This window comes from Stegodyphus dumicola, chromosome 5 (assembly GCF_044657685.1).
Source record: "Stegodyphus dumicola isolate Sdum_Otavi_A_Nest chromosome 5, ASM4465768v1".
Taxonomy (NCBI): Eukaryota; Metazoa; Arthropoda; class Arachnida; order Araneae; family Eresidae; genus Stegodyphus; species Stegodyphus dumicola.
Genome location: NC_140772.1, coordinates 8,918,921 through 8,931,098, shown reverse-complemented (window position 1 = coordinate 8,931,098; position 12,178 = coordinate 8,918,921). Strand labels below are relative to the sequence as shown.

At 31.7% G+C, this 12,178-nt stretch overlaps 1 long non-coding RNA gene across 1 annotated transcript; it reads right to left on the bottom strand.

The window, feature by feature from the left end:
• Window positions 1-2,339: 2,339 nt before the first annotated feature.
• Window positions 2,340-4,116, bottom strand: LOC146997042 (uncharacterized). The gene is made up of 3 exons (XR_015040990.1): window positions 3,931-4,116; window positions 3,763-3,832; window positions 2,340-2,392 (listed from the first exon to the last, which is right to left on the bottom strand). It is a non-coding gene; the product is annotated as an uncharacterized LOC146997042 (long non-coding RNA).
• Window positions 4,117-12,178: the final 8,062 nt, after the last annotated feature.

Below are 12,178 nucleotides of genomic sequence, written 5' to 3'. Positions count from 1 at the left end.
TATGGGAAAAAGCAAGGCACATTATAATCACTAGCATAGTTTATACCCAAATGAGTAACAGATGGTGCACTATGTGCTCACAGCTGATTATCACTAATGCAGATATATATCTACTAATATTTAGAAGATGATGTCAGATCAGAATTGCATGAGAAATAAATCAAAAAACATCAATCAGATGCAGGAAATTGGTTTCAATCTGAAACAGCAGATGGATAGTTGAAAAGGTTAGTAGAATTACCTTTTTTGCAGAAGCAGTATCTTTACAGAGGATATCCTAAGAGAAAACTAATATACACATCACACTTGATTTATACCATAGTACCACAACATAAGAATAAGTTAGACCCTTTATACTCCAGTCTTTCAACAGAAGTAGTGATTTTGAGATCTTCCTCACAGAAATGGCTGGCATTCATGTTACATAGGAGTAAAACCACAATACTTCACTGCAAGCGCAGTTTACAGCAATAACTGGAAAGAAAGGTCTTCAGAGATGTCACTGAGAAGCCAAATGTCAAAACGGCAAATTCAAGTTAGAATTTTCAATAATTAATGTTGGCCAGATTAATTTGGAATAATTCTGCCTTCATATGTTTATTCACCTCACCAAACTCTTTATTATTAAACAATATTTACAAACTATATGTAGTTTATAACAAAAATTCTACAAATTCAAATACAGAGATTTCAAAATACAATATTTGTACTGATACAATAAAGCTAAAAAATACTTATTCACACCCAGAAAACTCAAATATACAATTGTTATTCAGAAGAAATGCAGTAAACAAAAAAAATAAACAAGAGACTTATAAAAGATAAATACAGTCAAAAGTCATTAATTCGGACACCCATAATCCGGAATGATCTATAATCCAGACCTCAAAGCTAAAATCTTTCTGCGCATGCGCCGCGCTGATGCATGCGCATAGGCGTTCACGCGTGCACTCAAGACCTTTACGACTGCGCATATGCATCTGTGCCGTTGTATAAATGTCATAATTCCCAACTAACAATGCTTCGTAGTCAGACCTTGCTATGTCACAAAAACTAGTTTGGACATTAAGCTTGAAGTTTTCAACTTTGTGCCGACTTGATATAAGAGTCGGCCAATCAGAGCATATACATGAAACTTATTGAGAGAGAAAGCTGTAGACACATACATGCATGCACAAATTTAGCTTCTCTAATTGGCTATGGCTTAGACCCTCTCTCGCAGGTGTGAATGGAACTCCCACATTTTATGCCTTATGATTATGCGTCTATGACATTTATACCATCATCTGAACAGAGCCATACTAGGAATACTAGGAAGATGCAATGTCTTGTGGGGATAAGCAATTTATACTCCTAAGCCTAAAAAAAAACTTGGGGAAAAAAAGATAACATGACTTAAATTTGTTGTCTAATTGCTCTAACTTGAGGCACATTACGAGAGGAAAGCAAAGGTAGTAATCAGAATTATTTAAAAAATTTTATCCTTATATTATTCTTAAAAATTCTGTAAAATAATAAAATTTTTGGCTTTCCTCAAATAAATATATATGGAAAAAATAACAGCCACATAATCACAGATTTCATTTTGTTATATTTTATTAACAAAATTTAAATTATTAAAAATCTCTTTCATGAAGGGAACATAAAACATCATGAAAACAATGAAAAAGAAGGAATATTTAAAAAAGATAGTAGGCTTATTGATGAGGCTCCCATCAAAAGAATCGAACCCCAAAATATTTTCATTTGCTTCAGTGTCCAGACTGAAAATTTCACCGATTTCAATGAATATATTTTTAAAAAAATCTTTTATTTTCAAGTTCTTTCATGCAAAACGTCCAAATTTGGTACAAATCAAATTCATCCCCCTCTTTTTGATAGCTAGAATATTATATTTAACAGTTTTAATAGCTATCAGTATGTAAACAACATAATGTAACACCATAAAAGAAAAACATAAATGATGACATTTTAATTTTGGCATAGAGAAATACATATTTACCCCAAAAGAGAGCTTGTATTTCTAACTTCTACGTCAGAGTCAATAACTGAAATGTCCAGATCAGAACTGAGAAGAAAAGAACCATAATTAGTTTAATTAAGATACAATAACATGCTGACCAAGTATTAATTTAGAAGTCAAGCAACAAAAATCAGCATCATATTTCGAAATATTCACTATTTGAAAATATAACGCTGATTTTGGTTGCTTGACTTCTAAATTAATACATAATTAGTTAACCATAATTAAGTAACTGTAAGAGTTTCAATATCATGCACAGCTAATATCTATTTTTGAAATAAACCAACTTACCTCAAGAAAGCCTGGTTTGTCTTAAGAACATTAGCTGTAACTTCTGGAGTAGAAAAGTCAAATTTTTCACTTCCAGACCTAAGAATGAAAGAAAAAAACTGCTATAACATAATTAAAAAAAATCATGAATAAATAAGTAACACATAACAAATTTAAGCATTAAGCTATGTATGACTACCACCCATCTCAGACAGTGCGACAGATATTGCTGTATATACTGTTTCGCCATACCTTGTGTAGCTATTATATCATGCTGTATAACCGCAGTTTAGAAAAATTACAAAATGTGTTATTTATATCTATCTAAAATGGTACATTACTACATGATTTGTAAGAATAAATTAGAGGGCTCTGCGAATGAAATTCCTTCCAATTAAAAAATCTAGGAATAAAGAAAATGCAGGAATTGCAAATGCAGAAATGAAAAAGGGATTATATTTTTTGCACGGAATCCAGATGACATATTTTTCAACATTTTAGAAATTTCAATATTAATTTTAGGGGCCTAAAATATTAAGCCCCTAAAAGCAGAATACAGTTTTTAAATGTTCAGACAATCTTCCTATGAGAAGAATTCCTTTGAGAAGTACACATCTGAACCACAATTAAAAAACATGTACAAGAACAGAGCTAAGGACTTCTGTTTGCAGAAAGTTTGTCACATAACATATGAAAAGTTTCTTATTGGTAGATTTTTTATCAGACAGATATTTTATTGTTATATAGAGAAAGCATTCACTCCTTTTCTACTAGAGATAATTCAATTTGGACAATGGCAAAAAGGCTAAGCAAGCCTGAGCGTATTGGTCCCATTCTTGGCACTAGTATGGTTTACGCTCAAAATACACCGCAGATATTTTCTAATTACCTGCATCCCAATATCAATTCAATTCAGCTTTTGGTGGAATTTACCATTTGTGACATATTTTTCAAAAACTACACTTCACAACATGCATACACGACAAATACACAGAACCATAAATAAACAAGCAATAATATATATTTATATATAAATTTTACTAAATGATTATAAAATGTTCCAACGCTAAAAGGAAGTTTTAACATCCAAGTAAATGACATAATAAAAAAAAGCAAGTTGAACAGCGAGCACATGAATGAAATGTGCATACACCTGTAAAAATATACCATAGGTAACTGACAAAGCATTTCGTAGCAAACATATGACTATAAAATTTCCAATAATAGAATGTAATGATGGTGAATTCAATTTAGATCGCAAGAACATGCTCATACTTTTGAAAAGATTCAATTATTTCAGCAATTCCTTGTGAATTGGAATTTACCCTTTCAATATTTCCCACCAATTTAGTGTGAATGGAGGAATAAATTGTTATAACAGAATTGAACAATTATTAGCATCCCCTCATACACACACACAAACATACACATACAAAAAAAAAAAAAAAAAAAAAAAAAAAAACCCTTACTTTGTAAAAAAAATCATCCGGGCAATGATTCTTCTTTGACACAGATGCAGTTGTATCAATAATTTCTGACCTTCAATAAAAAAAAATACGCATATTTTACTTCGGAATTAACTTACTACGAAATCATAAACACGAGGTAGTCGATATAAAGAATAAAGTATTTCTCACCTTTCGAAAACATCCGCTTGTTCGGAATCTTCCACATCTCGGGAATTTAATTTCATATTTTTTTCTTGAGCTTGATGTTTTCGCTGAATTCTGGATCTCTTATTAACACCAGGATGTTTTTTCGGTCGTCCTTGATATTTTCGCATATTTTTGCTAACTGACCACAGTACAAATAAATGTAAACAAACCGAGTGCGGAATAGCAATGCAATAGGGTTGCCGTAAACGTCATTCCGCTGACAGCTGACACTGTTTAGTGAAAACTGTCTATAAAGGAATATATGAAACGCTTCTAAATATTATTTAGAAAAAAATATGATTTATAACTGATATCAAAATCAATTACTTCGTGAATTTTTGCAGAAATAAGATTACAATGCTAAATTTTAACTCGTAGCGCCATCTATTGATGGCTTTCCAAACTACACATTAAAATTACGTATTTCAAACTAATTTATTTAAAATATAATATTTAAGTAAATTTCATTCCAAACCTGATTCTAACATTTTGATTCCAAAATTGACCTATTGCTTTATATTTCTGCCAAATTTCACGCAACATAGTTTCTTAATTAGCGATTCTGCGTGTAAACAAATTTTTAGTATTGTAATGCTGCTGTAGTAGACCACCTTAAATGCAACCATTCATGCTTTTAGAGGATTTTACATGTGGTGGACTTAAAAAGATTATGTTCACTACCAATGTTTGTTTATGTTCCCAAAAATAGAGATCTCTTAAAAGGTGACCTCTTAGAGATGTCGTAAATAGATGATTTGCTATAATTATTTTCCGATAGATAATGGAATTAATGTAATTTAATGTCAATAACTCGAGGAAGCAAATTTAAATACGGTGCAACAAAAATACAGAAGTATTTTAAATGACGAAAATATTCATATTTTGTCAATGTCAAATTTAAAAAAGAATTAATTTTGGACAAATTATGAAATCTAACTTTTAATGTCGTCTTCTGGTTTCTATATTTATATCTGGCAAAGTTTTATACTTGTTATGAAAAAATAAAAATACAAGAAGTTTGAGTCCCGTAGGACAAAGATTGACCGGGAAATTTAGTTTCAAAATTTGCAATGTTTGATGCCATTTGTAACTTGCCTTTGGGTATCGCTTAATTGAGTTAGAATAATTCGAGGAAATAAATTTAAATGAAGTGCAGAAAAAATAAGCATAATTTAAATAGTCATAGAAGGAAGTCATGCGGAATCCATATCAAATTTTCACTTTTTCATAATGACCATAAAACTTTTCCAAATACAAATACAGAAACTGGGAGACCGCATTAAAGATTAGCTTTCGTTATTTGTCCGTTATTCGTTATTTCGTTTGCTGCTTCCCCCATTCCCTTCATCAGAACCGCTAATGACGAAAGGGTGAAATTTCCCCGATTCATCCCCTCTCCAAAAACTCCTTGTTGAGACTTTTATTTGTTGAGACAAGGAATGCTATATTATAAATGTCAACTTGCTTTTTACACTTAACAATAAAATCGATAAAAACATTCGCAAATGTATAGGTTAAGTACGAATAAGAACTTGAAAGAAATTTAGAAATCTATAAAAGGTAAGGAAAGTTTTATGTTACTTTATTAGAGATAATAGTGAAGCACTAAATATTTCATAATGCTATGAGTATACCTATATTCATTTAAAAAATGGCCCACCAGCGGTCGAGCGGTAAAATCGCTGAACACTGGTAGTTCCGACCTGAGTTCGATCTCAGGCAAACGGGTTGGCTTCGTAAGCGTTTCGTGGTTTTTTTCCCGTACCAGCTTACAAGCCAGCTTACCACGTACCATACGAGCCAGCTTTCCTAAGAAAGTGCTCTACGAAGGCATTTTTCCTTTCAGGCACATAGCCCCAGTGTGTTTTGTCATAATCAACTAAACCAAATCATTTAAGAAATATATCAGTTGATCACTGCTCAGTGTACATCTGCTGTTTGCTTATAAAAACATAATTTTTTGTTTGCTTATAAAAACATAATTTTTTGTTTGCTTATAAAACATAATTTAAAGACGTTTCCACTATTTTGCTAATAGTTCTGGAAGGCTCATAGAATCCGAAATTATGTTACACTAACATCCGAAATTATGTTACACTAGCTAACAGAGAACTTAAGTCTGCTTAATACAACAAAAATCTGCTTGACTTGCTTTCGTGTCTTTGGGAAACGTAAGTATATGCAGAAATAAATATTAAAATCTATCACGTATATTTGTAAGGATGTAAAGCATACTGTTTTGGTTCACGATAATGATAAATGTGCATCATGTTACGACAGTTTTAAAAGATCACAAATAACTATACATATGCTAGACTTCTAACAAAATTTCTGTTACAATATGAATATGCATTTATTATTATATGAGTCATAAAACGGCCCACCAGCGGTCGAGCGGCAAAGTCGCTGAACACTGGTAGTTCGGTCCGAGGTTCGAATCCCGCGAACGGTCCGGCTACATGGGTGTTTTCGTGGTTTTCCTCATGTGTAACGTGTATACGAGCCAGTTTCCCTTAGAAAGTCCTCCACGAAGACATCCCCTCTTAGGCAGATAGCCATAGTGTGCCTTGCCATAATTAAATACACCCATACACACATGAGTCGTAAAATCCAGTATTTGTCATTTTTAGATTCTAGGTGTACGAAATTTTTTTTTTTTTTTTTAAATTTTTGTTTTGTTTTTAAAAATTAATTCACTTTATAGCTTTTCTTCAATTTATTATAAAGGAATAGGAGTTTAAATTTTGATTTATATATAATATGATATAAATTCATCATTCATTAATAATATTTTATGTATAACAAAAAATTATCATTAATGTTCCAAATTTTAATTTTTTTAATGATTTGTCTTACATTTGTTGTATATTTGTTGAATGCATAGCTAAATATTTCAATTATACACAATAAAGGTTATGCAGAAAACAATTCAGCTGGCATGATAGCTAATTGCGAAAGAAAAATTAGACTCTTATTGCTCTTAACTCTCAGTACAAGCAGCCATTTCTAAATTGACGTTAAAATAAATTTATTCTATGGTCTATTAGAAAATAACTATACTGAATCATTTATTGACGACTTCTAAGAGGTCGTTTTCTAAAAGAGACCTGTATTTTTGAGAACATAAACATACGTTGATATTGAACATCACTTTTTTAAGATGCCAGAGCAAATGCACAGAGCTCCAAAAATCCTCTAAAAGCATAGACGGTCACGTTTTAAAAGGCTGACTTCTTTTAATAAAGCCTGTATATATTAGTGTTCATTATACATTTCTCACATTTTTACTTTCTTTCAAAACAGCGATGCTGTGGTTCAAACGCTTTAGAACTATGTGAAACTAATAAAATGGGCCCTATGTTATAAAAACCTAATTATATTCAGATACACACCTTTTGAACATGTTTGAAATCTATTATACTAATCAGAATACTTTGTCTACAGAAAACATTGAATCAATATTAGAAATCAAAAGCTAAGTGAGATTAAAGTAGGAAGAGCCATATCATCTAACCCATTTTAATTGAAGTAAACAGGTGCTTACTTTATCGTAAAGTGAACACCCGTTTTTCAAACAGCGAATGAAAAGAAAAAAAAGAGCCCACCAGAGCTTGAGCGGTAAAGTTCACTAATAGTTCGGTCCGAGGTTCAATTCCCCGCTAACGGCTAGCTGCACGGGCGTTTTCATTGTTATTCCCGTGTGTAAGTTGCATATGAGTCAGTTTCCTTTAAAAAATCCTCCACGAAGGCCTCCCTCCCCGTAGGCAATAGCCCTAGCGTGCTTTGCTGTAACGGAATAAACCGAAACCGGAAAAAAAAAAAAAAAAAAAAAAAAAAAAAAAAAAAAAAGAAAAGGGAATTGGTGGTGGAAGGCAGCTACGAAACGTCGTTTTAGAAGAATGGGCTACATAACCAAATTTCTCTCTATACTCTGGTAAACAGTACATTATTTGCTCTTCAAAAGTCTAAATTTAGCTAATGCTCGGCTTAGTTCTTAAATTGCAATTTTAGCCACAGCCCCCAAACAAGACGATGTCTGGTATTTTATTTCATTACTTAGTTATTCATCATTAATTTAAGAATTAATTAAATTTTCATTTGTCTTTAAATGTTTATTGAATTATAATAATAATCATTTAATATTCCAGTTGCTATTTATTTTATTATTGTAATAGCTATTTTATTTTTATTTATTTATTTATTTATTTATTCATCTTTCCTGATGGCCTTCCATTGAGCTCCAGCACTTCTAATTTTAAAAATTAAGTCCTGACTACAACCAATGATTGCGAAAATAAAAGTCAAGTAACTTATTTAGTGATAATTAAATAAAATAAAAGCCAAAACTTTTATTTTCGCCTTACTTGGCTTTTATTATATATGTATGTGTGTGTGTGTACTTTACATTTAATTATAATTTATTTGATATATATATACATATTTACGTTTGGTAGTATTACCGATTGCAATAAAAAGGGAGGTGCACATCTAGATGTTATAACGGACCCATATACAAAATTTCAACGTTCTACAACTAATCGTTTTTGAGTTATGCGAATTGCTTACATACGTACTTACACATCACGAAAAAAATGCCTTTCAAGTATCAACTTAGAGTCATAATCATTAGTCATAAGTATCAGCTTAGAGTAAATGGGATTACATTTAACAATAAGTTTTTTTGAAAAAAAAAAAAGAGAGAGAGAGAGAGTCTTTCATTGTGTTCGTACGTACAGGCGTCAGCCCAAAAAATAATTCACATGGATTCCGTAATCGTCAAAAACGGATATTTCCGTTAAAATATGATACCCAAAAGTTTTCTCGATTACAATAATTACTACCATTTTCTTTGATATAAGGAAGTAAAGAACCTATATTAACCTACATATTCTTATATAAACAATACCCTAAGTGCAGTATATAAATATTTCAAATCAATAAAATCTGACTATGGCACGCTCAAGAAAAAAGAATCATCTAAATTTTCAAATTAGAAACATAAATAGCAATAGTAAAAAGCAAGTACAAAATAACGCTTCACGCTATCAAAATTGCTCATTTTCTTAAATATCAGCAACTAAATAGTATTTCAACTAAAACACATAATGTAAACAAGAGTTTGCCCGATGCCCAAAAAAATTCAAAATTATCTATGAAAAATATGAGTGCATTGTGACGCAACCGTATCATTCGTATTCGAACAGAAACCGGGGTGAGACTAAATTTCAACTTGGCAGGAAATTTTGATTGGTTGGCTTTGGTGACGTCATTTTGACGTATTTAAACTCCGCCTCTCATGTGGTTTACAATCAAAACTCATCATGCGCCATGTTTGATCATGACCAAAGATGGGTTCTTCTCTTGCTTTACCAAGATATCCGTATAGCCAGGGCTTAAATTGCGTCGGAGCCCACCGGAGGCTGGCTCCGATACTTCTTAGTTTTAGGAAAAATTCATAATTTTAGCCGAGCCCTAAATAAGAAGGCTTTAGCACTTCTTTTATGTAACTGAACAATAATTTCAGTAGAAATCTGGTCTTGGAAACTTTATTTTTAATAATAAAATTATATTAAAAATTGCTTATTAAATTCTAATTTATCACTTTGCATACTATTAAATTTTAATTATTTAATTACTTTAACCATTAATTTTTTAATAATGAATTATTTAATTTTTTAATTTTTAATGATTTGATTAGTCATCTTATTTTCTTATTTATTCTTGTTCCTCTTTCCTGAAGGTCTTCTATAGGGCTCTGGTACTTCTAATTTTTGAAATTAAACCCTGCGTATAGCTGACCGTTTTGTTTTTCTAATATGCTTCCTTAGGGATTATGACAGCCATATACTGGTAAAAGGCCTTAGACCATTTACCAAAGCAAAGATCCGAAATGGCTTATATGGTAAATAAGAGAGTTCGTAAGGAAGGTTATATTGTAAGAAGTTCGTTTGGTATGAAAACTTCAGTTTTCATAAAGGAAATGGATTAAATGCAGATATTTTTTCCCCATGAGAGAAAAGTCCTAAAACTACTTCAACTGTTTTATTTTGTAAATGAAGATAAAATAGCGCCTGATATGTGTAGGTACTAAAGAGGACTTTAATTATTTAGTGAAATAAATAAGGACAAAATACAAAATTTGAAATTGTAGTTTAAAAATATGTTTTTATTTGATTAAAACACTCGAGAGCTAACTGCCTACAAGGAAGGATGGCTTCCTGGAGAACTTTCTAAGGGAAACTGGCACATTACACATGAGGCTGTTACATATGAGGCACAACTGGCACATTACACATTACACATGAGGAAAAACACGAAAACGCCTATGCAACCACCCCAAATCATGTTTAGAATAAAAATTAATTTGTTATTTATTATCATTTGCGATTATTAGTGGTAAATATGTATTGAAATCCATTTAGAGCAAGATCTGCAAAGAAATGAATGCGGAAGAATCTAAATTCTCAGAAGAGATATGCAATTATCTGATTATAATCAGTAGAATTTGCTTTGAGTTAATCCATATTATGTAACGTTATCAAGTGGCTAAAAGTATAAAACACTGGTAATTAATTCTCCTTTCCTTGATTTGTAGTAGTTGAATGAAATTATCATAAGATAATTTCATGACAAAGAAGCACTTAAAAGTCTATCATGCCTGAAATCTGCTTGAATGTTGAGTCATAAGGGTACAAGATCTCAAAATATATGTTAGAATGTGTCTGCGGTCAAAAAAAGGTTGGAGTAACTCCTATACATTTTGTGTTCATTAAATAATCTTGTACAAATGATTAGGTAAAGTTTTTTAAGTCTTTTGCCATTAGTTGATCCATTAGCATGCTAATATAGTCTAACTTCATGCTTATTTTTACCCTATGTATCAATGATTTCTTATTATATACAGATAATATTAAGTTTTGGTCATTATTCATACTGTCAATAAATCAATATGAAGAATACATTTGTGATTTAAATTGAAAACGATTAGTTCAGTGTTTACAGATTCATGTGATGTAATGAAAGTTTATAATAAAATTAAGAATATTCTATGGTTTATTTTCTTAACCCGCGAGCACACGCAATGGGTATGTCATACCCATGGGCATTTTTCTTTTTGTATATTTATCACTTATTCTTTCATAAAAGGACGAAACTTGGTGTAGCTGAGTTCAAGGCCACATACTTAAATGCGGGAAATTCCTAAGGTGGCAGGTGCAACGGTTTTTTAGGAACAGCATTGTTTGGGCATCTCATACCCGCGCGTGTACTCATGTTTCTCAGTGAGTCACTTCGCACTTCTCGTTTTCAAGCTTTTTTTTTTTTTTTTTTTTTCAAGTATAGGTTTTTCTTGAGTTGTAAGCATGGCGCCGTATATTCCTTACGATGAAGAGATGAAAAGATTGAGAAATATTCTTAAAACAGTTTCTTCTGATGAGGATTCATTTAGTGAAGACGATGAATATGTTGATGGATGACGAAGAATATAATAGTCATCATGATTCATCCATAGAGAGTAGTGATTCAGATACAGAAACAGAAAAGGAAATTTTGCAATGTAGCAATGAGTTTTATGTTGGAAAAAATGGAGTAAAATGGAACAAAAATAAATTCCGGACTAATGTTAGAATTGGAGCCAAAAATATTATAACTAAACTCCCTAGAAATACGAAGTATTCTAAAGACGTCTCAACACCTTTAGATTCCTGGTCACTGCTTATCGATGAAGATATGTTAAAACATGTAGTCGACAATACAAATATTTATATTGATTGTACGTGGAAATTTCACTCGTGAACGGGATGCGAAAGCAACAAATGAGTTGGAAATCAAAGCTTTAATTGGATTGCTGTATTTATGTGGAGTTTATAAATCATCCCATGTGAACGTAAGAGATTTGTGGGCAACAGGCAGAACGGGAATGGACATAGTTCGGGAATAAATGTCAATGAACCGATTCCTCTTTCTTTTACGATGCCTCCGTTTTGATGACATTAGAGATCGTCCCAGTAGAAGAGACGTTGATAAATTAGCTTCGATCAGAGAATTTTTTGGAAATTTTGTCACAAATTGCCAAAAGGCTTATACTTTAGGAGAGTATGTGATCATTGATGAGAAGTTGGAATCATTCAGAGGTCGTTGTTCCTTCAAACAAAATATGCCCAACAAGCCAGCAAAGTATGGCATAAAAATATTTGCTCTTGTAGACGCAAGGGTATTTTATACCTGGAGT